This window comes from Pelophylax lessonae, assembly GCF_965119305.1.
Source record: "Pelophylax lessonae genome assembly, chromosome: 4".
NCBI lineage: Eukaryota > Metazoa > Chordata > Amphibia > Anura > Ranidae > Pelophylax > Pelophylax lessonae.
In genome coordinates this window covers 276,374,857-276,400,354 of record NC_138771.1, presented here as the reverse complement: position 1 = coordinate 276,400,354, position 25,498 = coordinate 276,374,857, and positions in this window count along the sequence as shown.

Sequence of the window (25,498 nt, the reverse complement as noted above, 5' to 3'; positions counted from 1 at the left end):
TACATTACAATGTGGGTAATGCTTAAAAATTACTGGAATTCCACCTTAACTATGAAGATGTGGGAAGGAGGGGAACTATAGAGGGTTTACACCTTTCTGGAAAATCCTCTTTACAAAGAAAATATCCTAACAAAAAGAATAAATGCTATACATTCTAAGCACAAGAAATATTTATGGTAGGCAGTGCAATGCATGAAAAGTAGACTATTAAGCCGTAGCTTCAGGTAGCAGGATAGGTAAAGCTTTTGTTTCATGTGAAGTTCTACATAAAAGCACTGTAATAATGATATCCTCCTATTATATGTTATTGTCCTCATCAAGTTCTCTTAACCACTTAACGACCGGCGCACGACGATCTACGTCGGCGCTCAGCCCCGGCCAGGCAAACTGACGTAGGCCTACGTCAGCACTTTTTGCCGGCCCTGTGCGCGCTCCCGCGCCCCGCCGCCGCCGCCGATGACTCGATTGGGTTCAGAACCGATCAGTCATCAGGTCCAGGCCAATCATTTTTGGTCTGGACCTGTTGATCGGTCCTGCCCAATCAGATCTCCCTCTAAGCCTGTGAAATGTAAACACAGGCTTAGAGGAGATGTGCCCTCCCCTCCCAACGGTCTTTTCGGATCCAGCGTGAGAGGAGAGCACATCTTACTGTGAGTAATTGCACCAAGCACATCACACACAGCTAGATAGGCACATTTCACCCCCGATCGCCCCCCCAATTAACCCCTACAGCACCTGACACAACACACACTATATACATCATATAGCATATACCTATATACCTGTATAAGTGTGATTTGTGAACAGGTGTAGCCCTTGCGACCCCCCCTTTTCCACTCAAATTACCCCCCACCCCCCCCTAATAAAGATTTAACCCACTGATCCCCCCTGAACCCCCCCTGATCACCGCCGTTAACCCCTACACCCTCTGTCACATCAGCACTAATACAAACGCAATATACGGTGTTATTGTATTTTTGTATTAGTGTCATTGTGATCAGAATTAGCGCAGGCGACTAAGTTTCTGTCCCAAGAAGGTTTAGGGTCCCCGCCACCCGCCCAATAAAGATTTAAGCCCCTGACCCCCCCCTGATCACCCCTACACCCCCTGCCATAACACACACCGTATACAGTATATAGCATTTTGCTATATACCCGTATAAGTGTGATTTGTGGTCAGGTCTAGCGCTTGCGACCCCCCTTTTTCCACTTGAATTACCCGCCACCCCCCCCTAATAAAGATTTGAGCCCCTGATCCCCCCTGATCCCCTCCTGATCACCGCTAGTTAACCCCTACACCCTCTGTCACATCAGCACTAATACAAACGTAATATACTGTGTTTTTGTATTTTTGTATTAGTGTGATTGTGATCAGAATTAGCGCAGGCGACTAAGTTTGTGTCCCAAGCAGGTTTAGGGTCCCCCCCACCCGCCCAATAAAGATTTAATCCCCTGATCCCCCCCTGATCACCCCTACACCCCCTGCCACAACGCACACTGTATACAGTATATAGCATTTTCTATATACCTGTATAAGTGTGACTTGTGACCAGGTTTAGCGCTTGCCACCGTTCCTTTTATCCTTAGGATACCCGCCAGCCCCTTCCAATAAAGATTTAAACCCCTGATCCCCCCCTGATCACATCCCGTTAACCCCTACACCCTCTGTCACATTAGCACTAATACACACATAATATACTGTTTTTACTGTATTTTGTATTGGTGTCATTGTGACTTGAGGTTGTGCTAGCTAGCTAGTTTCTTTCCCAAAGGAGGTTTAGGGTCCCCGCCACCCCCCCCAGATCCCCAGCGCATAGTTTAGAAGTAACCCCTTGATTGCCACACACGCACGCACGCACACACGCACGCACCTACACTTCCATTTCTAGTATAGTGTTTGAACAGATCAATATCTGATCTGATCAGAGCTATACTAGCGCCCCCATAGTTTAGGGTTCCCAAAACGCAGTGTTTGCACGATCAGCACTGATTCCTGCCAGCACCTGCGTTTAACCCTTTCACCCAGGTAAGTGTAGTAATCAACAGATTACTGTCACTTACAAAAAAACACAAGACACAAAACCGCTGTGTTAGCAGAGTCAGGCCTGATCCCTGCTAGCATTAGCAGTTTTTTTGGTAGCGCTTGAAATAGTCTTCGACAACCAGGTGCTTTTATTACCTGTGAGTCGCATCACTGTACGGGTAAATTTAGTTACCAAAATGTCTAAACGTTCGTACAGTGATGAAGCTATTTACAGTATGATGACCATGTCAGGTGAGAGCGATGGGGAAGCCTCACCGGCAGAATCAGGGTCAGTATACGAACCAAATGACAGCAGCGGCTCCCTGACAGATAGCTCCGACGACAGATGGGTCCCTGTTAGACCCAGGCGTACCCGACCCCATTCTGGTGTTGTTGAGATGCAGGAATCGCAGGGTGCTCGTATGGAGCAGAGTGTGGGTACTAGTGCCGCTCATCCTTCTGGCGACCTGGCAAGCGCCAGCGGCCTAGTACACCCTGGACCTAGTACAACCAGCACTGCAGTAAGACCTGGTGACGTGGCGAGTCCCCTAAGTGCAGTTGAAGCTGGTGCGGTGGCTAGCACAAGTAGTGGCCCGCAGCCACCGCGTATTCGAAGACAGGCCCGTAGAGCCCATAGTGCCCTCCCTGATGCGCTGGCATTTCCTAATTGGCAACCCACTGATACTACAGCGCCAGTACTTCCCCCATTCACCGCCCAACCTGGAATCCACGTGGAGACAGCTGGTTTTACGCCCCTGAACTTTTATGAGCTGTTCTTCACGGAAGATCTTTTCAGATCTATTGTGGATCAATCAAATTTATATGCTCAACAATTTATCGCCGCCAACCCAAATTCGCCCCTTGCCAGACAATTCGGCTGGAAACCTTTAACGGTTTCCGAATTTAAGATCTTTCTGGGCCTTTCCCTCCACATGGGCATAACTAAACAGAGTGAATTGCGGCTATATTGGTCCACTAGCCCACTTCACCATATGCGCATGTACTCTGCCTCCATGTCCAGGGCGAGATATGAGCAAATTCTGCGATTTATGCATTTCAGCGACAATGAAATCTGTCGTCCTCGGGGAGACCCTGCATACGATCGGCTCCACAAAATTCGGCCCCTCATAGACCACTTCAATCAGCGGTTTGCAGCCTTGTTTACCCCCGAACAAGTTGTCTGCGTTGACGAGTCCCTGATTAAATTTACTGGCCGCCTTGCTATGAAACAGTACCTCCCCAGCAAGCGTGCCAGATACGGGGTCAAACTGTATAAATTGTGTGACAGGGCCACAGGCTATACAGTTAGTTTCCGGGTCTATGAGGGAAAAGATAGCTGTGTGGAGCCCCCCAACTGCCCAGACTACATAGGGAGCAGCGGTAAGATCGTTTGGGACTTGGTGTCACCCTTATCCGGAAAGGGGTACCATTTGTACGTGGACAACTTTTATACAAGCGTGCCACTATTTAGTCACCTGCTCGAATTACAAATTGGCGCATGTGGCACCGTGCGACATAATCGCCGGGGCTTCCCCCAACGGCTTGTAGATTCCCGTCTTAGTCGGGGGGCGAGAGCCTGCTTGAAAACGGACAAATTGCTTGCGGTGAAGTGGAAGGATACACGGGATGTTTATGTTCTGTCCTCCCTTCACGCAGACACGACAATCCAAATCACTACGGCAACTGGCGTTGTGGAGAAACCCCTCTGTGTCCACGAATATAACCTTAACATGGGAGGGGTGGACCTTAACGACCAGATTTTGGCGCCGTATTTAGTTGCCCGTAAAGCCAGACGCTGGTACAAAAAAGTGTCTGTTTATTTATTCCAATTGGCGATGCTGAACGCCTTTGTCCTATACAAGGCGTCAGGACGAACTGGATCTTTCCGGGAATTCCAGGAAGAGATCATCCTTGCCTACCTGTACCCAGGAGGCATGCCTGCCCAACTTCCCCTTCCAGATGCAGTGAGCCGGCTGCATGAGAGGCATTTTCCTTATGCCCTCCCGAGTACCCCTACCCAAAGATGGCCCCAAAGAAGATGTCGTGTCTGTAGCAGGCGCGGATTTAGGCGTGACACCCGTTATTATTGTCCCAAATGTCCTGACCAACCTGGTCTCTGCATCGGGGAATGTTTTGAGCGCTACCATACACTAGTGGAGTTTTAGTGTAGGGTACAGCACGACACAGTGTAGGGCACACAAACACAGGGTCTCGAAGGATGTTGGATGTCCATCGACATTTTGAGAGACCCAAGCTGGAAGAGAAGATCGCAGAAGATCGCAGTCCCTCCCAAATCAAGACATGAAGAAACAGTTAGAAAGAAAAATAAAAGGATCCAAAAACTGTTGTTGTGTCAGTCATTTTATATGTCCTTCTACTCTTCTTACTGTACATTTAAATGTCCTTTGTTTGTTTTTTCATTCTTTTGTGACCTGTTTCTCCTGCAGGTACTCGTCGGCTACCACGCATTGATTTTATATATTCTGACACAAACAGTGTTTGCGCTCAGCATATATGGATACCTTTGCTGATAGCAGCTGTGGTGATTTTCTGATTTCAGCACTGCAGTTAAAATCCTATTTTGGTATACGTGGATAGCGCCGTGTATACCCATCATTAAATTCAGTGGGTGGCTGTTTGGGCGGTTAATGATGAGAATCCAAAAACTTTTGTTGTTGTCAGTCATTTTATATGTCCTACTCTTCCTAATGTACTTTTTTTTAATGTACTTTGTTTTTTCATTCTTTTGTGACCTGTTTCTCTTGCAGGTACTTGTCGGCTACCACGCATTGATTTTATATATTCTGACACAAACAGTGTTTGCGCTCAGCATATATGGATACCTTTGCTGATAGCAGCTGTGGTGATTTTCTGATTTCAGCACTGCAGTTAAAATCCTATTTTGGTATACGTGGATAGCGCCGTGTATACCCATCATTAAATTCAGTGGGTGGTTGTTTGGGCGGTTAATGATGAGAATCCAAAAACTTTTGTTGTTGTCAGTCATTTTATATGTCCTACTCTTCCTAATGTACTTTTTTTAATGTACTTTGTTTTTTCATTCTTTTGTGACCTGTTTCTCTTGCAGGTCCCTCGTCGGCTACCACGCATTGATTTTATATATTCTGACACAAACAGCGTTTGCGCTCAGCATATATGGATACCTTTGCTGATAGCAGCTGTGGTGATTTTCTGATTTCAGCACTGCAGTTAAAATCCTATTTTGGTATACGTGGATAGTGCCGTGTATACCCATCATTAAATTCAGTGGGTGGTTGTTTGGGCGGTTAATGATGAGTAATACTACGCATTATTCTTGTGCTGATTTCTGATAGGTTCTCTTTTTTTCCGTTCAGCCCACAGGCTGCATGAAAAAAAAAAAAACCTATATGCCAAACAAGGACTAGCAATGTACTGGTACGTTGCTGGACTTTGAGTGGTTATACCAGGATGATGCCTGCAGATTTAGGCATCATCTTGGTATCGTTTTTTACAGCCAGCGGTCGGCTTACATGTAAAAGCAATCCTAGCAGGTAATTGTCCGCTAGACTGCTTTTACATGCAGTGGGAGGGGCCTCCCCCCCCCCACCGCCGCCTTCCGCAGCCTTCCGTGGTTTTTCTCGGGCTCTCCTGTCCCACCGGTTAACCCGAGAGTGCAGCCGGTGGTTCAGTTATCTAACCATAGAGCTAATTGAAGATTAGAATGGCTCCAATCATCTCTATGGCCTAAGATGCCGGAGGCTACGAGCATTTCATGACTTCTTTTTCGCCAGAAATAAACAGGGCCATTGGGAAATTGGGAAAGTATTTTATCACACCAATTTTGGCGTGGTCAGAAGCATTAAGGTCAGAGGAGAGATCTAGAGTATAAAAGACCCCAATTTTTAAAAAAAAGAGTACCTGTCACTACCGATTGCTATCATAGGGGATATCTAAATTCACTGTGATAGCAATAAAAATGATTTAAAAAAAAAAAAAATTAAAGGAAAGGTGTCAAAATAACATAAAAGAGCAAAAAAAAAAAAAAAAAAAAAATCGAGCTCCGCCCCCTTTCCCCCGTGCTTGCGCGCAATGGCACACGCACGCGTTGGTCTAGTGTCATATGTAAACCGCAATTTCAGCATGCATGTGAGGTATCGCCGCGATCGCCAGATCGAGTGCAGTAATTCTTGCAGTAGACCTCCTCTGTAAGTCTAAAGTGGTAACCTGTAGAGACTTTTAAAGGTTTTTAAAAATGTACGTACGTTTTTGCCGCTGCGCAGGTGTGCGCAATTTTTAAAGCATGTCATGTCAGGTGTCTATGAACTCGGCATAAGATCATCTTTTAAATTTTACCAAACAAATTGGAATTATATAGTGTATTTGTGCAATAAATTTAAAAAAAATGTATTTTTTTCGCAAAAATTGCGTTTGGAAAATCTGTGCGCAAATACCGTGTGACAAAAAAAATTGCAACATCCACCATTTTATTCTATAGGGCCTCTGCTTTAAAGAAATATATAATGTTTGGGGGTTCAAAGTAATTTTCTAGTAAAAAAAAAATATTTTTTCATGTAAACAAAAAGGCACAGAAAAGGCTTGGTTTTCAAGTGGTTAGAAGAGTGGGTGATGTGTGGCTAAGATTGAGCGTAAAATGCCGGGACTGTTCAAACACCCCCCAAATGACCCCTTTTTGAAAAGTAGACACCCAAAGCTATTTGCTGAGAGGCATGGTGAGTCCATGGAATATTTTATATTTTGCTACAAGTGTCGGGAAAATTATTATTTCTTTTTTTTTTGTTGTTTTTTTACAGAAAGTTGTCACTAAATGATATATTGCTCACACATGCCATGTGTATATGTGAAATGACACCCCAAAATACATTCTGCTGCTTATCCTGAGTACAGGGATACCCCATGTGTGAAACTTTTTTGCAGTCTAGCCGAGTACAGGTCCCCGAAAACCAGTCCCCACTTTCAGGCTTTCCAAAGGCGTAAATTGTTGATTTCACTCCTGACTACCTATCACAGTTTCGGAGGCCCTAAAATTCTAAGATAGCACAAAACCCCCCCAAATGACCCCATTTTGGAAAGTAGACACCCCAAGCTGTTTGCTGAGAGGCATGGTGAGTCCATGGAATATTTTATATTTTGCCACAAGTTCCGGGAAATATATATATATATATATTTTTTTTTTTTTTTACAAAAAGCTGTCAGTAAATGATATATTGCTCACACATGCCATGGGTATATGTGAAATGACACCCCAATATACATTCTGCTGCTTCTCCTGAGTACAGGGATACCCCATGTGTGAGACTTTTTTGCAGTCTAGCCGAGTACAGGACCCCGAAATCCAACCTCCACTTTCAGGCTTTCCAAGGGCGTAAATTGTTGATTTCACTCCTGACTACCTATCACAGTTTCGGAGGCCCTAAAATTCTAAGATAGCACAAAACCCCCCCAAATGACCCCATTTTGGAAAGTAGACACCCCAAGCTGTTTGCTGAGAGGCATGGTGAGTCCATGGAATATTTTATATTTTACCACAAGTTCCGGGAAATATATATATATATATATATTTTTTTTTTTTTTACACAAAGCTGTCAGTAAATGATATATTGCTCACACATGCCACGGGTATATGTGAAATGACACCCCAAAATACATTCTGCTGCTTCTCCTGAGTACAGGGATACCCCATGTGTGAGACTTTTTTGCAGTCTAGCCGAGTACAGGACCCCGAAATCCAACCTCCACTTTCAGGCTTTCCAAGGGCGTAAATTGTTGATTTCACTCCTGACTACCTATCACAGTTTCGGAGGCCCTAAAATTCTAAGATAGCACAAAACCCCCCCAAATGACCCCATTTTGGAAAGTAGACACCCCAAGCTGTTTGCTGAGAGGCATGGTGAGTCCATGGAATATTTTATATTTTACCACAAGTTCCGGGAAATATATATATATATATATATTTTTTTTTTTTTTACACAAAGCTGTCAGTAAATGATATATTGCTCACACATGCCACGGGTATATGTGAAATGACACCCCAATATACATTCTGCTGCTTCTCCTGAGTACAGGGATACCCCATGTGTGAGACTTTTTTGCAGTCTAGCCGAGTACAGGACCCCGAAAACCAACCTCCACTTTCAGGCTTTCCAAGGGCGTAAATTGTTGATTTCACTCCTGACTACCTATCACAGTTTCGGAGGCCCTAAAATTCCAAGATAGCACAAAACCCCCCCAAATGACCCCATTTTGGAAAGTAGACACCCTGAGCTATTTGCAGAGAGGCATGTTGAGTGTTTTGCAGATCTCACTTTTTGTCACAAAGTTTTGGAAATTGAAAAAAGAGGAAAAAAAATGCATTTTCCTGTTTTTTCTTCATTTTCCAAAAAAAATGAGAGCTGCAAAATACTCACCATGCCTCTCAGCAAATAGATTGGAGTGTCTACTTTGCAAAATGGGGTCATTTGGGGGGGTTTTGTGCCATCTTGGCCTTTTATGGACTTCAAAAGTGTGATAGGTAGTAAGGAGTGAGATCAACAATTTACGCCCTTAGAAAGCCAGAAGGTGCAGATTGGTTTTCGGGGTCCTGTACGCGGCTAGACTGCAAAAAAGTCTTACACATGGGGTATCCTTGTACTCAGGAGAAGCAGCAGAATGTATTTTGGGGTGTCATTTCACATATACCCATGGCATGTGTGAGCAATATATCATTTACTGACAACTTTGTGTAAAAAAAAAAAAAATATATATATATATATATATTTCCCGGAACTTGTGGCAAAATATAAAATATTCCATGGACTCACCATGCCTCTCAGCAAATAGCTTGGGGTGTCTACTTTGCAAAATGGGGTCATTTGGGGGGGTTTTGTGCTATTTTGGAATTTTAGGGCCTCCGAAACTGCGACAGGTAGTGCAGAGGTGACATGAACAATTTACGCCATTAGAAAACCTGAGAGTGTTGATTGGTTTTCGCGGTCCTGTACACAGCTAGGCTCCCAAAAAGTCTCACACATGGGGCATCCCCATACTCAGGAGAAGTGGCAGAATGTATTTTGGGGTGTCATTCCACATATACCCATGGCATGTGTGAGAAATTTATCTTTTAGTGACAACGTTGTGTAAAAAAAAAAAATTAAAAAAAAAAATTGTAATTTTCCCGAAACTTGTGGCAAAATATAAAATATTCCATGGACTCACCATGCCTCTCAGCAAACAGCTTGGGGTGTCTACTTTCCAAAATGGGGTCATTTGGGGGGGTTTTGTGGTATCTTGACATTTCAGGGCCTCCAAAACCGTTATAGGTAGTGAGAAAATGCAATGAAAAATGTACGCCCTTTGAAATTCTGATGGTGGTGATTTGTTTTCCGGCTCCCGTACACAGCTACGCTCCCAAAAAGTCTCACATATGTGGTATCCCTGTACTCAGGAGAAGCAGCAGAATATATTTTGGGGTGTAATTACACATATACCCATGGCATGTGTGAGCAATATATCATTTCAATGACAACTTTGTGTAAAAAAAAAAAAAAAAATTATTTTTGTCATTTTTCAAACACCTGTGACAAAAAAATAAAATATTCAATGAGCTCAACATGCCCCTCAGAACATTCCTTAGGATGTCTACTTTCCAAAAAGTGGTAGTTTGGGGGGGTTTTGTACTGCCCCGCCATTTTAGCACTTCATGAAATGAGATAGGCAGTCAGAAATTAAAGCTTCGTAAATTTCAGTATTTACACCATAGTTTGTAGACGCTATAACTTTTGCGCAAACCAATAAAAATACGCTCATTGATTTTTTTTTTGTCAAAGACATGTAGCTAAATATATTTTGGCCAAAAAAAATGACATAAATTGAGTATATTGGATATTTTTTAAAAGACAAAGTTGAAAATGTCATTTTTTTGCAAAATTTTCGCTCTTTTTTTATTAATATCGCAAAAAATAAAAAGCGCAGAGGTGATCAAATACCACCAAAAGAAAGCTCTGTTTGTGGGAAAAAAAGGACGTAAATTTCGTTTAGGTACTGCATTGCATGACCGCGCAATTATCAGTTAAAGTCACGAAGTGCCAAGTTGAAAAAAGGGGTCTGGACCTTTAGCAGCCAAATCCTCCGGGGCTTAAGTGGTTGTGTAATCATGAATACAACTTCCCAGAGGAAAATAGTTTTAAAATAGTCTATACTGTTTAACTGGTTTCAGACCTACAACTTCAGCAAATAAATCCTGTATGCCTTCAAGGTAATGGTGTACAAAAGAAATGTAAAAAAAAAACAAAGTATCATATGACAGGCTGTAATGTTTTATCACTAATACAGTATAGGATTATTGTCACATAAGGTAAAAAGTCCTTTCTATAACCTGTAATATTGCCGGATATCCTTTGCGCTGCAGGCTTTTTGCAGTTCTCCCTTATGCTGCCCATAGACACTTCGATTTTATTATCCAATCAATCAATGTGATCCAAATACAAAGTGATCGAATTGGCAACTAATCAAATAGCCATACCTTGCTTTCTGATCGATTGAAACTTGAATATGATCTAGATTGGATTTATTCAAACAGAGTCAATCAGCCAGGGTGTAAAATGATCATGCGTTTTGCAACAATTAGCAACACTTAGATGTTTTGGCCAAGAATCAGATTGTATTTCAGTTGATCAGATTATGAGATTACAAGGTGGAAACAGAGATGGGATGAATCATTTACTATTGTAACTTCCAATTTATCAAACTAAAACGGAAAATTGTATCATACTTACCGTAATTTTCCTTTCCTGGTGCCTATCCATGGCAGCATACTAGTGATAGAGCTCCGCCTCGACTCCACCTTCAGGATCAGTGAATAGCATAAATTAAAAGGTATAGCCCCCCCCATCATTCTCCGTAAATAGGAAAACCGAGGGAGGGATAGTATGCTGCCATGGATAGGCACCAGGAAAGGAAAATTACGGTAAGTATGATACAATTTTCCGTTTTCCTGGTGCCTCCATGGCAGCATACTAGTGATAAATAACTAGCTTACACGGGTGGGATAATGCTTAATCAAAAAATAAAGTTTAATTAGACAAAGACATTGCTGCTTGAACAACTCGTCTTCCAAATTCAACCGTCGTTAGGGCCCCTGGATCAACTCTATAGTGTCTGAGAAACGTGTGCTGTGACGACCAAGATGCCGCCCTGCATATTGTCTCCAATGAGACGTTTGCTCTCGTTGCCCATGAAGTTGACACTGCCCTTGTTGAGTGTGCGTTCACTCTGGAAGGAACATCCATGTTTTGTGCAGTATAGGCCTTTTGAATGGTCTTGACTACCCAGGATGCCAAGGTCCTTTTTGAGGCTTCCTTTCCTCTGTTTTTACCCCAAGGAATCACGAAAAGCTTTTCCGAGTTCCTGAAGGCTGCTGTCATTTCCAGATAGGCTTTTAATATCTTGGGAACATCTAGTTCCTGACACGAATCTGAGAAGACTGGTAATGCCCATGGTTCACTTAAGTTGTCTGGTGTAGTCACTTTCGGAGTAAAACCTCGAAGAGGCCGTAGCTCCACTCTGTCAGGAAAAAACGATATATGCTCCTCCCCTATTCCTAGGGAGTGCAAGTCTGAAATTCTTTTGCCGGAAGTGATCGCCACTAGAAAAACTGTCTTCAAAGTCAGGTTCCATAGCGAAATTTGCTCCACCGGCACAAAAGGGTGTTTGGACAGCATCTCCAGAATCAGAGGAAGGTCCCACTGAGGAAAGGGACTTCTACTTGGAGGACGAATCTTAAGAACTCCTCTGAGAAAGGTGATTACCAGCGGATTATCTGCCCATCTGATGCTGGTTGCCGCTGAAATCGCTGACACCTGAACTTTAAGTGTACTCAAGCCGAGACCCCTGTCTAGGCCAGACTGAAGGAAGGCCAATACATTTGAAACAGAAGGCGTGATGGGATCAAATTCTTCTGTTTCCGCGTAGGACACAAACCTATTCCAGATCTTAGCATATACGGAATTGGTTGCTGGCTTTCTGGCTTTGAGGAGAGTATTGATGACTTGCTGGGAGCATCCTAAGGATTCAAACCGCCTCCTCTCAACAGCCATATTCGAAGGTTCAGAGTCTGTGGTCTTGGATGGAACCTCCCCCCCTGTGATAGTAGGTGAGGAAAGGGGGGAATCTTGATTGGGGAGCATACGCTCATGCGTAGGGCCAATGGAAACCAAGGCCTCTTCGGCCAATACGGAAGGATTGCCAGTATCTGTACTGGTTCCCTCGTCAATCTCAGTAAGAACCTGTGAATTAGGGGACGTGGTGGAAAGGCGTAGCCTGTCGTGAACCGCCATGGGCAGGACAGAGCATCCACTTCCTCCGCTTGCGGGTAAGGGAGACGTGAGAAGAAACTCGGGAGCTTGGAGTTCTCTTGATAAATGATCCGCCACTGTGTTCAATCTGCCTGGAAGATAGGCTGCTCTGAGGGCCACCAGATTCCTTTCTGCCCAGATCATAATGGGCTCTACTTCCCTCAGGAGGGTCCTGCTGCGGGTTCCTCCCTGCTTCTGGATGTATGAAACCGCTGCCCTGTTGTCTAGGCGTAGTAGGACCCTCTGCGCCCTCACCTGAGGAGCTAGTGAGGTTAGTGCCATGAATGCCGCCCTCAGCTCCAGAATGTTGGAAACCAAGCCTTTCACCGGAAAGGACCATCTCCCCTGAATCTGTATTGTTTCGCAATGCGCTCCCCATCCCTGGCTGCTCGCATCCGATGTGATCATGGTCCAGGAATGAGAACCCAGATGGTGAGGTTTGGCGAGATTCTCCGGATCTGTCCACCAATGAAGGCCTCTGCGCATTATCGATGTTATCTGGATCGTTTGCGAGAGTTGACGTGTGCGCCACTGGGACAGGAATCCCGACTGAAAGAACCTCAGGTGCCAATGTGACCATGGCACTAGAGGGATGCAGGAAGACATTGAGCCGATCAGACTCATACATTGAGAAGCTGACATGTAGTCCCTTCCTATGGCATGAAGTGTCTTTTGAATTATTGCTGTTGCCTTCATTTGGGGTAGAGAGACCGTGCCTCTGGCCGTGTTGAATTCTGCCCCTAAGTATACCATCACCTGGGTTGGAGATAGTTGACTCTTCTGCCGATTTACTAACCACCCTAGATCCTTCAGGGTTTGTAGTAGAATGTCCCTGTGGAGAATCAATTTCCGTGGACAGTCGGCTAGGAGGAGGATATCCTCCAGGTAATGATATACTCTTAATCCTTTCTCCCTTAGGGGGGCAAGGGCCGATATCAAGACCTTTGTGAAGACTCTTGGGGATGTGCACAGGCCGAAAGGCAGAGCTTGAAATTGTAGGTGGACATGACCTACTGCGAACCTTAGATATTTTTGGAAGGCGGGAAGTATAGGAATGTGTAGGTAGGCATCTTGCAGATCCACAGATATCAACCAATCCATAGGCTGTACTGTTTGGATTATTGTCTGTAAAGACTCCATCTTGAATCTTTCCAGATGAATATAGCGGTTTAGACCTTTCAAATCTATAACCGGCCTCCAACCCCCTGTCTTCTTCTCCACCAGGAACAGGGTTGAATAGAAACCTGTGAAGCGTTCCCCATAGGGTACCGGTACCGCCGCTTGTTGAAGTTGAAGTGAAACTAGAAAGTCCTTTAAGGCCTGTGCCTTCTGTGGGGATGATGGTAGTGTCGTCTTTTTGTAAGTCGCCCGAGGTGGTTGCTGTTGGAATGTCCAGAAGTGACCGTAACGGATGGTAGAAAGGACCCAAGGGTCCTGGCATTTTGTCATCCAATTTGGTAAGAAGTGGCGAAGTCGGGCTCCCACTGGATCGGTCACTTCTTTTCTGGCGTCAAAAGGACTTTGTCTCCCCTTGTGGGGTAGTGAGATTTTTATTTTTTCTGGATGCAAGAAAGGAAGACTGGATACCTTTCCAGGGCCTCTTATTGTCCCTGAATGGACGGGTCTGTCTGTAGCCTCTAGAATTTGACTGGCGGAACCTTGAGAGGAAACCCCTTGTTCTGCGTTCCTTCCTATCTTGTGGAAGAATACCAGTCTTTCCTCCAGTGACCCTGGAAATGGCCTTCTCCAATCTTTCACCAAATAGCGATTTACCATCAAAAGGTATTTTGCACCAGCTCTGCTTTGATGCCAAGTCAGCCGTCCAAGGCCTCAACCATAGTGCCCTCTTAGCCATCACTGAGTGGAGCATTGAACGAGAGGCGCACCTAATTGTGTCAATGGCGGCTTCTCCCACGAAGTCTGCCGCTAACTTCAATTCCTCAAGTGACTTGATAATATCCTCTTTAGGGACATCCTGTCGCAGAGCTGTCTCAACGTTGTCAGTCCAGGAATGAATGGCACTTGAGACTGAAGTCAGCGCAATAGCGGGCTTACAAGCTGCCCCTGCGGCCAGATAGCCTCTTTTTAGGTCAAGATCAATGCGCCTATCCAATGGATCTTTAAATGAAGTTGAATCTTCCATTGGAAGGGTCATGTTCTTCGCTAGACGCACCACCGCTGCATCCACTACTGGCATGGAGGATAAGGCTTGTATTCCTTCTTCCGGCAACGGATAAAATTTATTCACTCTGTTGAAGGAGAATTTTTTATCTGTCTTACTCCATTCATTCTCAATCACTTCCCTTATTTCTCCCATTAAAGGGAAAGCGACTTGTTTCCTCTTGAGAAAAGGGAAATATGACTTTGACTTAGGCCGGGGTTCCGCTGGTTCATCCCAGGCTATGGCCTGCTTAACCGCCTGAATAAACGGCTGAACTAAAGCAAAGTTGAAACCTGAAGGCTCTTCTTCATCTGAAGATTTGTCCGAATGTTCCTCCGAGGAAGGATCTCTAGTGGCTGGAACTGCGCTAACAGTGATAGCGGAAGGACCTGCGATCACCGGATCCGATTCCTGTGGCTGAGAAGCCTGTGGTATAGGACGAGCTGGGATGGTGGACATCAGCTCTGAAATTGAGTCCTTCATTGTTTGTTTAAGTAGATCAACTACTTGGCGGCTCTCCGTGTCACAACTGGCCGCATAATCCCTGAGACAGTCTTTACAGACCAGCTTTCTCGGGAGGGGTTCCGCGCCACAAGACCAGCACTTTTTTCTCGAAGAATAATGTGGTGAAGGAGAGCGATAACGGCTTCTGGATCTTGATCTCTCTGGGTATCTTGAGGAATGTGACCTGCGATCAGGACTGTGGTCATCCCGTCTTCCCGATGACTTTTGAGATCTCTTCGATGGTACTGGACTATGACAAACCAAAAATAATGGATGTCAATGGCGCACTCTTTTTTTTTTTTTTTTTTTAATACTCACGAAAAGTTGGTCCCATACCTATTACGGTCAGGTGGATCTTGGTTTCGTGAGGAATGACTCATGGTAAGGGCAAAAGGATCAGCTGAAAAGGGAAAAATTATAAAAGAAAAATATGTATACAAATATATATATACATATATATAAAGGAAAGGTAAGAACGACAGCCTGAAATTACCTACCGAGTGAGAGCAAACAAAAGGGGTCTGCAGGGCAAGGCTAGCTGAAACCGAAGACACTACCACTCTAAACTTCCTGCCTTAAATACCTCAAGCTCCACCTCCACCTGAACCGAGGTACCAATAGGATACAGGAAAGCCTTTAATTGGATCCCCCCCTTTTCTTTTTTTTTTTTTTTTTTTTAGTACCGCCTCTTTAAGGGAACAGCCAAGTATGCTGTCCCTAATCCATTGCCAAATTTAACCTCCCCAGTCTGTTTCCTGATATAATCATTTGTAAAAATGTACTTGTTTTAAATTATCATTAATCTATATTTTATTTGTCCTTTTTCCCTTCTTTTTTTTTTTTTTTTTTAAGACCACGGCAAAATGGCCGCCGTGATCTCTACCGTGCATGCGCCGCCGCCGCGAAGTTACCGCGCATGCGCAGCCGCCGCCGCAACCCGACGTGTCGCCGCACCGCTGCTCCCACCGAAAAAATGGCCGCATCGGGAGTCAATGCGCATGCGCCGACCGTCGCGTCATCACAGCGCGACCGGCGCGAACGAGACACGAGGACGCCACGGCCCCAGGACCCGACATGGAAACCCTCGGCAGAAAGGAAAATAAATGCTAACAAAGGATACAAGGCACAAACCCCAGGTACAGCTTAAATAAAAGCAGGCATATTAAAATGAATAAATAGTGGGAAAATTCTACCTAAAGGGGAGCCAGTACAGGAAACAAACACACCATAGTAGACAAAACAGAAAAGCCAGGACAGACTGCTGATCCTTCTGCCACCATAACTTCCACCTCATATGTAATGATTTCCATATACATACGTATCAACACAAATGTATTTATATATGCATATACAGTGGGTACGGAAAGTATTCAGACCCCCTTAAATTTTTCACTCTTTGTTATATTGCAGCCATTTGCTAAAATCATTTAGGTTCATTCTTCTTCCTCATGAATGTACACATAGCACCCCATACTGACAGAAAAACACAGAATTGTTGACATTGTTGCAGATTTATTAAAAAAGAAAAACTGAAATATCACATGGTCCTAAGTATTCAGACCCTTTGCTGTGACACTCATATATTTAACTCAGGTGCTTTCCATTTCTTCTGATCATCCTTGAGATGGTTCTACACCTTCATTTGAGTCCAGCTGTGTTTGATTATACTGATTGGACTTGATTAGGAAAGCCACACACCTGTCTATATAAGACCTTCCAGATCACAATGCATGTCAGAGCAAATGAGAATCATGAGGTCAAAGGAACTGCCTGAAGAGCTCAGAGACAGAATTGTGGCAAGGCACAGAGCTGGCCAAGGTTACAAAAAGATTTCTGCTGCACTTAAGGTTCCTAAGAGCACAGTGGCCTCCATAATCCTCAAATGGAAGACGTTTGGGACGACCAGAACCCTTCCTAGAGCTGGCCGTCCGGCCAAACTGAGCTATCGGGGGAGAAGAGCCTTGGTGAGAGAGGTAAAGAAGAACCCAAAGATCACTGTGGCTGAGCTCCAGAGATGCAGTCAGGAGATGGGAGAAAGTTGTAGAAAGTCAACCATCACTGCAGCCCTCCACCAGTTGGGGCTTTATGGCAGAGTGGCCCGACGGAAGCCTCTCCTCAGTGTAAGACACATGAAAGCCCGCATGGAGTTTGCTAAAAAACACCTGAAGGACTCCAAGATGGTGAGAAATAAGATTCTCTGGTCTGATGAGACCAAAATAGAACTTTTTGGCCTTAATTCTAAGCGGTATGTGTGGAGAAAACCAGGCACTGCTCATCACCTGTCCAATACAGTCCCAACAGTGAAGCATGGTGGTGGCAGCATCATGCTGTGGGGGTGTTTTTCAGCTGCAGGGACAGGACGACTGGTTGCAATCGAGGGAAAGATGAATGCGGCCAAGTACAGGGATATCCTGGACAAAAACCTTCTCCAGAGTGCTCTGGACCTCAGACTGGGCCGAAGGTTTACCTTCCAACAAGACAATGACCCTAAGCACACAGCTAAAATAACGAAGGAGTGGCTTCACAACAACTCCGTGACTGTTCTTGAATGGCCCAGCCAGAGCCCTGACTTAAACCCAATTGAGCATCTCTGGAGAGACCTAAAAATGGCTGTCCACCAACGTTTACCATCCAACCTGACAGAACTGGAGAGGATCTGCAAGGAGGAATGGCAGAGGATCCCCAAATCCAGGTGTGAAAGACTTGTTGCATCTTTCCCAAAAAGACTCCTGGCTGTATTAGATCAAAAGGGGGCTTCTACTAAATACTGAGCAAAGGGTCTGAATACTTAGGACCATGTGATATTTCAGTTTTTCTTTTTTAATAAATCTGCAACAATGTCAACAATTCTGTGTTTTTCTGTCAGTATGGGGTGCTATGTGTACATTCATGAGGAAGAAGAATGAACCTAAATGATTTTAGCAAATGGCTGCAATATAACAAAGAGTGAAAAATTTAAGGGGGTCTGAATACTTTCCGTACCCACTGTAAATATATCTTTAGAAAAGACGGCATATTTGTTCCACGTTAGGAAACGCCGTTACTCACAGACCCCAGAAGATCCACAGAAGGGGTTCCCAGTCTTATTAGCGCGTTTAGCGGCCCAAGAACAGGGACTGCACACGGGAGAGGCTGAACCCGGTGGAAGCTGCCCGTTTTCACAGGCAGAGGTAGGGACATACTGCCATCTTCACTGCTCAAGAGGTATGAGGAAAAAAAGGAGAATGATGGGGGGGGCTATACCTTTTAATTTATGCTATTCACTGATCCTGAAGGTGGAGTCGAGGCGGAGCTCTATCACTAGTATGCTGCCATGGAGGCACCAGGAAAATCCACTTCCCTGTGTTTGGCAAATCAATTGGGTTGCTGTCTATAGGATGATTTCAGCCTATCGGAAGAGATTGATGAGAAAAACATTTAATAAAGCGTGTATGGCCATCATTAAAGGGACCCTGTCACCAGCATTCATTCAAATAAATTCCTAAATGGCAGAGAAGAATATAAATCCATGTTGCGTTCACAAAATGTCGTTACTAACTCAATTATTACTTGTCAAAGCAGCAGTGACATCAACATTGTGCTGTACAGACAGCAGAGCTGTGGGAGGGGCTCAGCAAGCCTCACCCATTACAGGCTTTCTGCAGAAAGCTACAAGAGGGGGCAGAGGCATGACCATGCACCAGGCCCAGACTGGGACAAAAAATAGGCCCGGGCATTCCAGACTGGGCAGCCAATTCCTCCAGGAACCTGGCAAAAGGGGCAGGCACCCACAGAGGCGGTCAAACCCACCAACTGCCACCCCCCCCCCCCCCAAAAGATGCCCACTTACAGGCCCCCTCCTCACTAGGGATGGGTTTAGGCGCTTTTGGATTGTAGTCTCAACCCAACTTGAGCAATCAAGCTAGGAAGCCCTCACTGCACACCACCAATCATAGGCAGTGAGGCATTTTCCGGCCTGCAGCTGCACATAAAGACATGGTCTATGATTGGCAGTGTGCAGTGACAGGATTCCTGGTTTGGGACTATGATCAGAACATGCCTGAGCTTCCTGGCAGGATTGCTCAGGTGGGTTGAGACTAGGATCGGCACATGCCTGAGCCCATTCCAGCCTCCCACCTACTGCATCCCCCCCCCACACCAACTACCGCCCCCACCCACCAATAAAATACCCCTCTCCCATCCACCGCCCCCCACTAACAGGCTTTAACCACCCAACCCCCCCCCCCCCCACTGTACAGCCACTGTAAAATCCTGTATCCCCACTGTTAATAAATCATGACTCATGACTGTGTCCCCGCTCTGCTGTAAAGGTGGCTGAGCTTGTGTCATGCATGTATCCCCATCGACCATTCAGGAGTTCAGTTACCTCTTCGGGTGCAGCTCGGCGTGTTTTGCCTGAATCCGATGCATGCACAGTTGCTGCAGAGAATACAGGTCTTCACGCTGCATTGGGGGAGGAGAAACAGGCAAAACCACGCAGCAGGAGGCGGGTGGCAACCGCGACCTGCATCAGCCCCGTCAGGACCGCAGCCGCCTCCCACCTCCTGCTGCGCAACCTGGTCATCAACAGGCCGCTCCTGTCAGGACATGTGGCCTGGCAGCCCCAGCCCCCCCGGGCCTGCCATTCACCCTGCACATGCAGAGAAAGAAGCAGTGATTGATCTTAATTACAGGAAGCTCCTTTACAGAGACAAAGATCACACTGGATTACTGCACAGATCTGGAAGAAATACACAAAGAACGCCAAGATCCAAGTAAGAATACACATGATGACTGTATTTAGGCAATATTTGCTTATCTTGGAGTTTGGGATCGATGAGCTTCAACAGGTGGCAGAGGTTTTCATTTTGTATAGAGTAAGGAAAGGTTATAACCCCTGCAGATTTTTAGCTTCCATCTGTGTACTATTTTGGAGATTTCCCTTCACTTCTTGTCCCATAGTCAAACAGAAAGTAAGAGGAAATCCCTGTAAATTAGGGGAATTCCTTGGGGACCCCCATGCCACCAGAGATGGTGTCCCCATAGGAAGATTTACCCCCTATTACTTTTCTCAAAATTTGGGATTTCTTTACTTTCAATGATAAACAGGGAAAATAGAGAGGGTGAATCTCCCTACCAGGGGCACAGACAGCAATGTCCAGATCCTAGTCCCAACCCACCTGACCAATCCTGCCAGGAAGCTCAGGCATGTCCAGATCCTAATCCCAACCCACCTGACCAATCCTGCCAGGAAGCTCAGGCATGTCCAGATCCTAGTCCCAACCCACCTGAGCAATCCTGCCAGGAAGATCAGGCATTTCCAGATCCTAGTCCCAACCCACCTGAGCAATCCTGCCGGGAAGATCAGGCATTTCCAGATCCTAGTCCCAACCCACCTGACCAATCCTGCCAGGAAGCTCAGGCATGTCCAGATCCTAGTCCCAACCCACCTGACCAATCCTGCCAGAAAGATCAGGCATTTCCAGATCCTAGTCCCAACCCACCTAAGCAATCCTGCCAGGAAGATCAGGCATTTCCAGATCCTAGTCCCAACCCACCTGAGCAATCCTGCCAGGAAGATCAGGCATGTCCAGATCCTAGTCCCAACCCACCTAAGCAATCCTGCCAGGAAGATCAGGCATTTCCAGATCCTAGTCCCAACCCACCTGAGCAATCCTGCCAGGAAGATCAGGCATTTCCAGATCCTAGTCCCAACCCACCTGAGCAATCCTGCCAGGAAGATCAGGCATTTCCAGATCCTAGTCCCAACCCACCTGAGCAATCCTGTCACTGCACACCGCCGATCATAGGCAGCATGTGTATGTGCAGCTGTTGGCCAGGAAATGCCTCACTGTCTATGATTTGCGGCGTTCATTGAGGGCTTCCTGGCCAGATCCTATTTGGCTGTCAGCGGGCAATGTGGGTCTTTTGGGGGCGTGGCAGTTGGTGGGGTTTGCGTTGCAGTGTGGGAGACCGTCTCTGTGGGTGCCTGCCCCTTTCGCCCATTCCCCTGGTTTCTGGAGGATATGGCTGCTCAGTCTGGAATGCCCGGGCCTATTTTTGTCCCAGTGTGGGCCTGTAATGGGTGGGGCTTGCTGAGCCCCTCCCACAGCTCTGCTGTCTATACAGCACAATGATAATGTCGCTGCTGCTTTGACAAATAATAACTGAGTTAGTTACCGCAATTGGTGTATGCAACATGGATTTATATTCTTTTCAGCTATTCAGGAATTTATTTGAATGAAAGCTGGTGACAGGGTCCCTTAAAAAGTGCCCATACACACTTTATTAAATACATTTGCATTTATTTTATTACAGACAGTGCTGACAGGGGAATCAGCAGTTGTCTGCTACCAGTGGGGGCAGGAGAAGCTCTAGTATTCTGCTGAAAACTCTAACTTGCCGAGAACTCCAACAAAGTTATTTCCAGTGAGTGTACACCACAGTGTTAAGCCTCGTACACACGTACCGATCGTCGGCCGAACGATCGGCCATCTTTTGTCCAGGGCTGTCGTGTCTGTTGAAAACTGCAAAAGACTGCACACGAATTTTGTCGGCCAAAAACAGCCGACTGCAGAAGTGATGTCATGTGATGGTTAACTTTCCTTGTCTTTTTTCTTCTCTGAGCATGCCCAGTCTTGCAAATCTGCTGTCTGTCGGACGAAATCTGTACTGACTGGCGAACAATCGGCCGTTCTGGTGTTGGCCAACAAAAATTTTAATGCTTGCAAGACAGATTCTGTTCGGCCGAAAATGCGCTGTCGGAAGCATCATACTAACAAGCCTACAATCGGCCGATCGGTCGTCGGCTGAATATTTACGGCCGACAATCGGTACGTGTGTACGGGGCATTAGTCTGGACTAACAATCTCCACTAATTATAGCATCTACCGGAGTGTAAAGGCTGACAGTGTTCTGTGAAAACACAAAGTGGTCGAAAATCTCCAATTATTCCTGGTGAACACCAGGAGAAGATAGTGAATATTGCTAGTGGCTATAGCGAATCCAGCAAGCTGGTTGCACCCAAGCTGATTGATCAATCAACTTGATAGATTCAGCCTGCCCATTAACCTCCCTGGCAGTATTCCCGAGTGTGGCTGCAGTTAACTTTCAGTACCAAAAGCGGTAACCCCGAGCCACACTTGGGATTACCCCAGAATCATACTCACCTTCCCTGCGATCCTCCTCCGTCCTCCCCGCCATCCTCCCCGGCGTCCTCACACTCTCTCCCCGCTCTGTGCACGGCCGATTGTCGGCACTTGCCTTCCGGTTCCCTTCCCTGTGAGCGTTGCGACGCAGGAGGGTGGAATCAGCGGCAAATTCAAAAGTGTAAATACACAAATTACATGATACAAAGCTGTGATCCTAACGCATTACACTGTATCATGCCATTTCACCACAGGATTGCACCTGGTGACTTTTCCAGTGCCCTGCCTGTGCTTTTCCAGTGCTTTGTGCCTGGAAAATGGAAAACGATCATGGTGTCCAAAAAGCGTTCTTTTTGTGCAAAAGCGCTTTTAGAGGAACTGGAACACAGTGACAGCTAAAAGCGCTTTTAGATGAACTGGAACACAGTGACAGCTAAAAGCGCTTTTAGATGAACTGGAACACAGTGACAGCTAAAAGCGCTTTTAGATGAACTGGAACACAGTGACAGCTAAAAGCGCTTTTAGATGAACTGGAAAACAGCGACAGCTAAAAGCGCTTTTAGATGAACTGGAAAACAGCGACAGCTAAAATCGCTTTTGCACAAAAAGAACGCTTTTTGGACGCCATGGTCGTTCTCAATTTTCCAGGCAAAAAGAACTGGAAAGCACAGGCAGGGCACTGGAAAAGTCACCAGGTGCAATCCTGTGGTGAAATGGCATGATACAGTGTAATCCGTTAGGATCACAGCTTTATATCATGTCATTTAGTGTATTTCAATTTTTTAAATTGCCGCCTGTTCCACCCCCCTGCGTTGCAACGCTCGCAGGGAAGGGAACCGGAAGACAGGTCCCTGCATCAGCCGAGCACAAAGCGGGAGGATGGCGGAGAAGGACAGCGGGGGATCGCAGGGGAAGGTGAGTTTTAAAATGTAAAACAACAGATTTCCATGCAAAACAATGTACCACTTTTAGCACAGAAATAATCAGACTGCCAGGGAGGTTAATGGTTTGAATCTTGGTGGGTGCCTGCTGAACCAGCTGAGATTTGAACAGTGTTTGGCCTAAATTGATGAGCTGCAAAGGTTTTAAACTGTTGGCAGAGGACAATTTTGGGTACTGCCGTGTCTTACGAGCATGTACAATTTGCTCCAGCTAGGAATCATTTTGTTTACACATTGCACAGTATCCACAACCTGTAAACATAATTCCTGGGCTAGCGCTGGGTGCGATTGGTAGGACACGTGCTCCCATTGTTCTTAGGGTTGCCTGCAGAGATGTATAGTAACTAAGTAGAACTACTTCACTACTGTACTTAAGTACCGAAAGGCGGTATCTGTACTTTCCTAGAGTAGAATTTTTTTCTCCTACTTCCACTTTTACTTCACTACATTTTTTCAAGGATTTCAATACTTCTACTCCAATATTTTTTTTTTGTGCTGCATAGATACTCGTTACTATTATAAAAATTACCACTGCCAGAACAGAAGATGGCGGGTTTCATGAAGTTCAAAACATGTGTATTATCAGCGCATACGAAAATAAATGCTACTGTATGCATAAATTAAAGCTGCATTTGAAATAATAAAAAACAATATGATGTTCAAACTTTTGACTTCTTTCTTTAATAACTACATAACACAGTACTTGTACTTTTACTTTCAGTACTTGAGTAGCAATTTTTTTTTTCAAAACTACTGGTACTTTTACTTTCAGTACTACTTGCAATACTTGAGTACAAAAAATGTTGAATACTTTAGTACTTCTACTCAAGTCACTTTTTGATCGAGCACTTCCACTTCTACTCAAGTCACTTTTTGATCGAGCACTTGTACTTTTACTCAAGTATGGGTTTCGAGTACTTTATACAACTCTGATTGCCTGAAGACTTGTGGGATATACAAAGCTCATATCCACAACCTGTAAACATAATTCCTGGGCAAGCGCTCGGAGCAATTGGCAGGACACGCGCTCCCATTGTTCTCAGGGTTACCTGAAGACTTGTGGGATATACAAAGCTCATATCCACAACCAGGGCTGCTGATAGGGGGGGACCACCAGCCCTCTTGTAGGGGGCCCGAGCACACAGGGGGGCCCACACAGACAGGGGGATTAGTGATGGACAACAAATACAGAAATCTTCCTCCAGCACCTGAAAGAGGAAATAAACCCTTCTCTGCAACTTTTACCTATAGGTAAGCCTATGATAAGGCTTACCTATAGGTACTGTAAATATCTCCTAAACATGTACAGTTTAAGAGATATTTACCTTACATGCAGCCAGTGACATCACTGGCGCATGCGCTCTGAAGGAACGGCCGCTGGTGCCGTTTCTTCAGAGCCCCGTGCCGTGACCGTCGGCTCCCGCGCACGTGCGCGGGAGTGACATCACCGCGGCTCCGGCCAATCAGATGGCCGGATGCCGCGATCCCGGAAGACGGGCGACTGGACATGTCGCCAGTCATACAGGTAAGCGGGCGGCACGGCGGGGGCTCTTTCTAAGGTAAGTATTTCATAATGAGCTAGTATGCGGTGCATACTAGCTCATTATGTGTTTCTCTTTCAGGTTGCAAAAAAAATAAAAAATTATATGGGTTTACAACCTCATGAATCTGATCTGTCCCTCTCCCTGCTATCCGCTTTTATCTGTTGAGAAAGAGACAGTTGTCCCTCACTAATCCCCCTCCCTTGTGTGGCCCCCCTCCCAGCACTTATCTCTGCTCAGGAGTTTATTTGTAAATTGTAACTTTGTTTCTCTCTCTCTGTCTCTCTGATCACTGAGCTCCAACTGCCCAGCCTGTATATTTTTCTCATCTCATCTTCTTTGTTATTTAACATAGTTTTTTTTAGATTTAGCAGGAATTATGTGAGTTATGTTAAATTTGTGTCTGATAATAGTGATTTTGTTGTAATTTTAGCTAAATATATATTTAATATTTTCTGCCAGGTAGTCTGTACGGGGCCCCGCGATTTCTAACAGCAGCCCTGTCCACAACCTGTAAACATAATTCCTGGGCTAGGGCTGGGTGCGATTGGCAAGACACGCTCTCCCATTGTTCTCAGGGTTGCCTGAAGACTTGTGGGATATACAAAGCTCATATCCACAACCTGTAAACATAATTCCTGGGCTAGCGCTGGGTGCGATTGGTAGGACACGTGCTCCCATTGTTCTTAGGGTTGCCTGCAGAGATGTATAGTAACTAAGTAGAACTACTTCACTACTGTACTTAAGTACCGAAAGGCGGTATCTGTACTTTCCTAGAGTAGAATTTTTTTCTCCTACTTCCACTTTTACTTCACTACATTTTTTCAAGGATTTCAATACTTCTACTCCAATATTTTTTTTTTGTGCTGC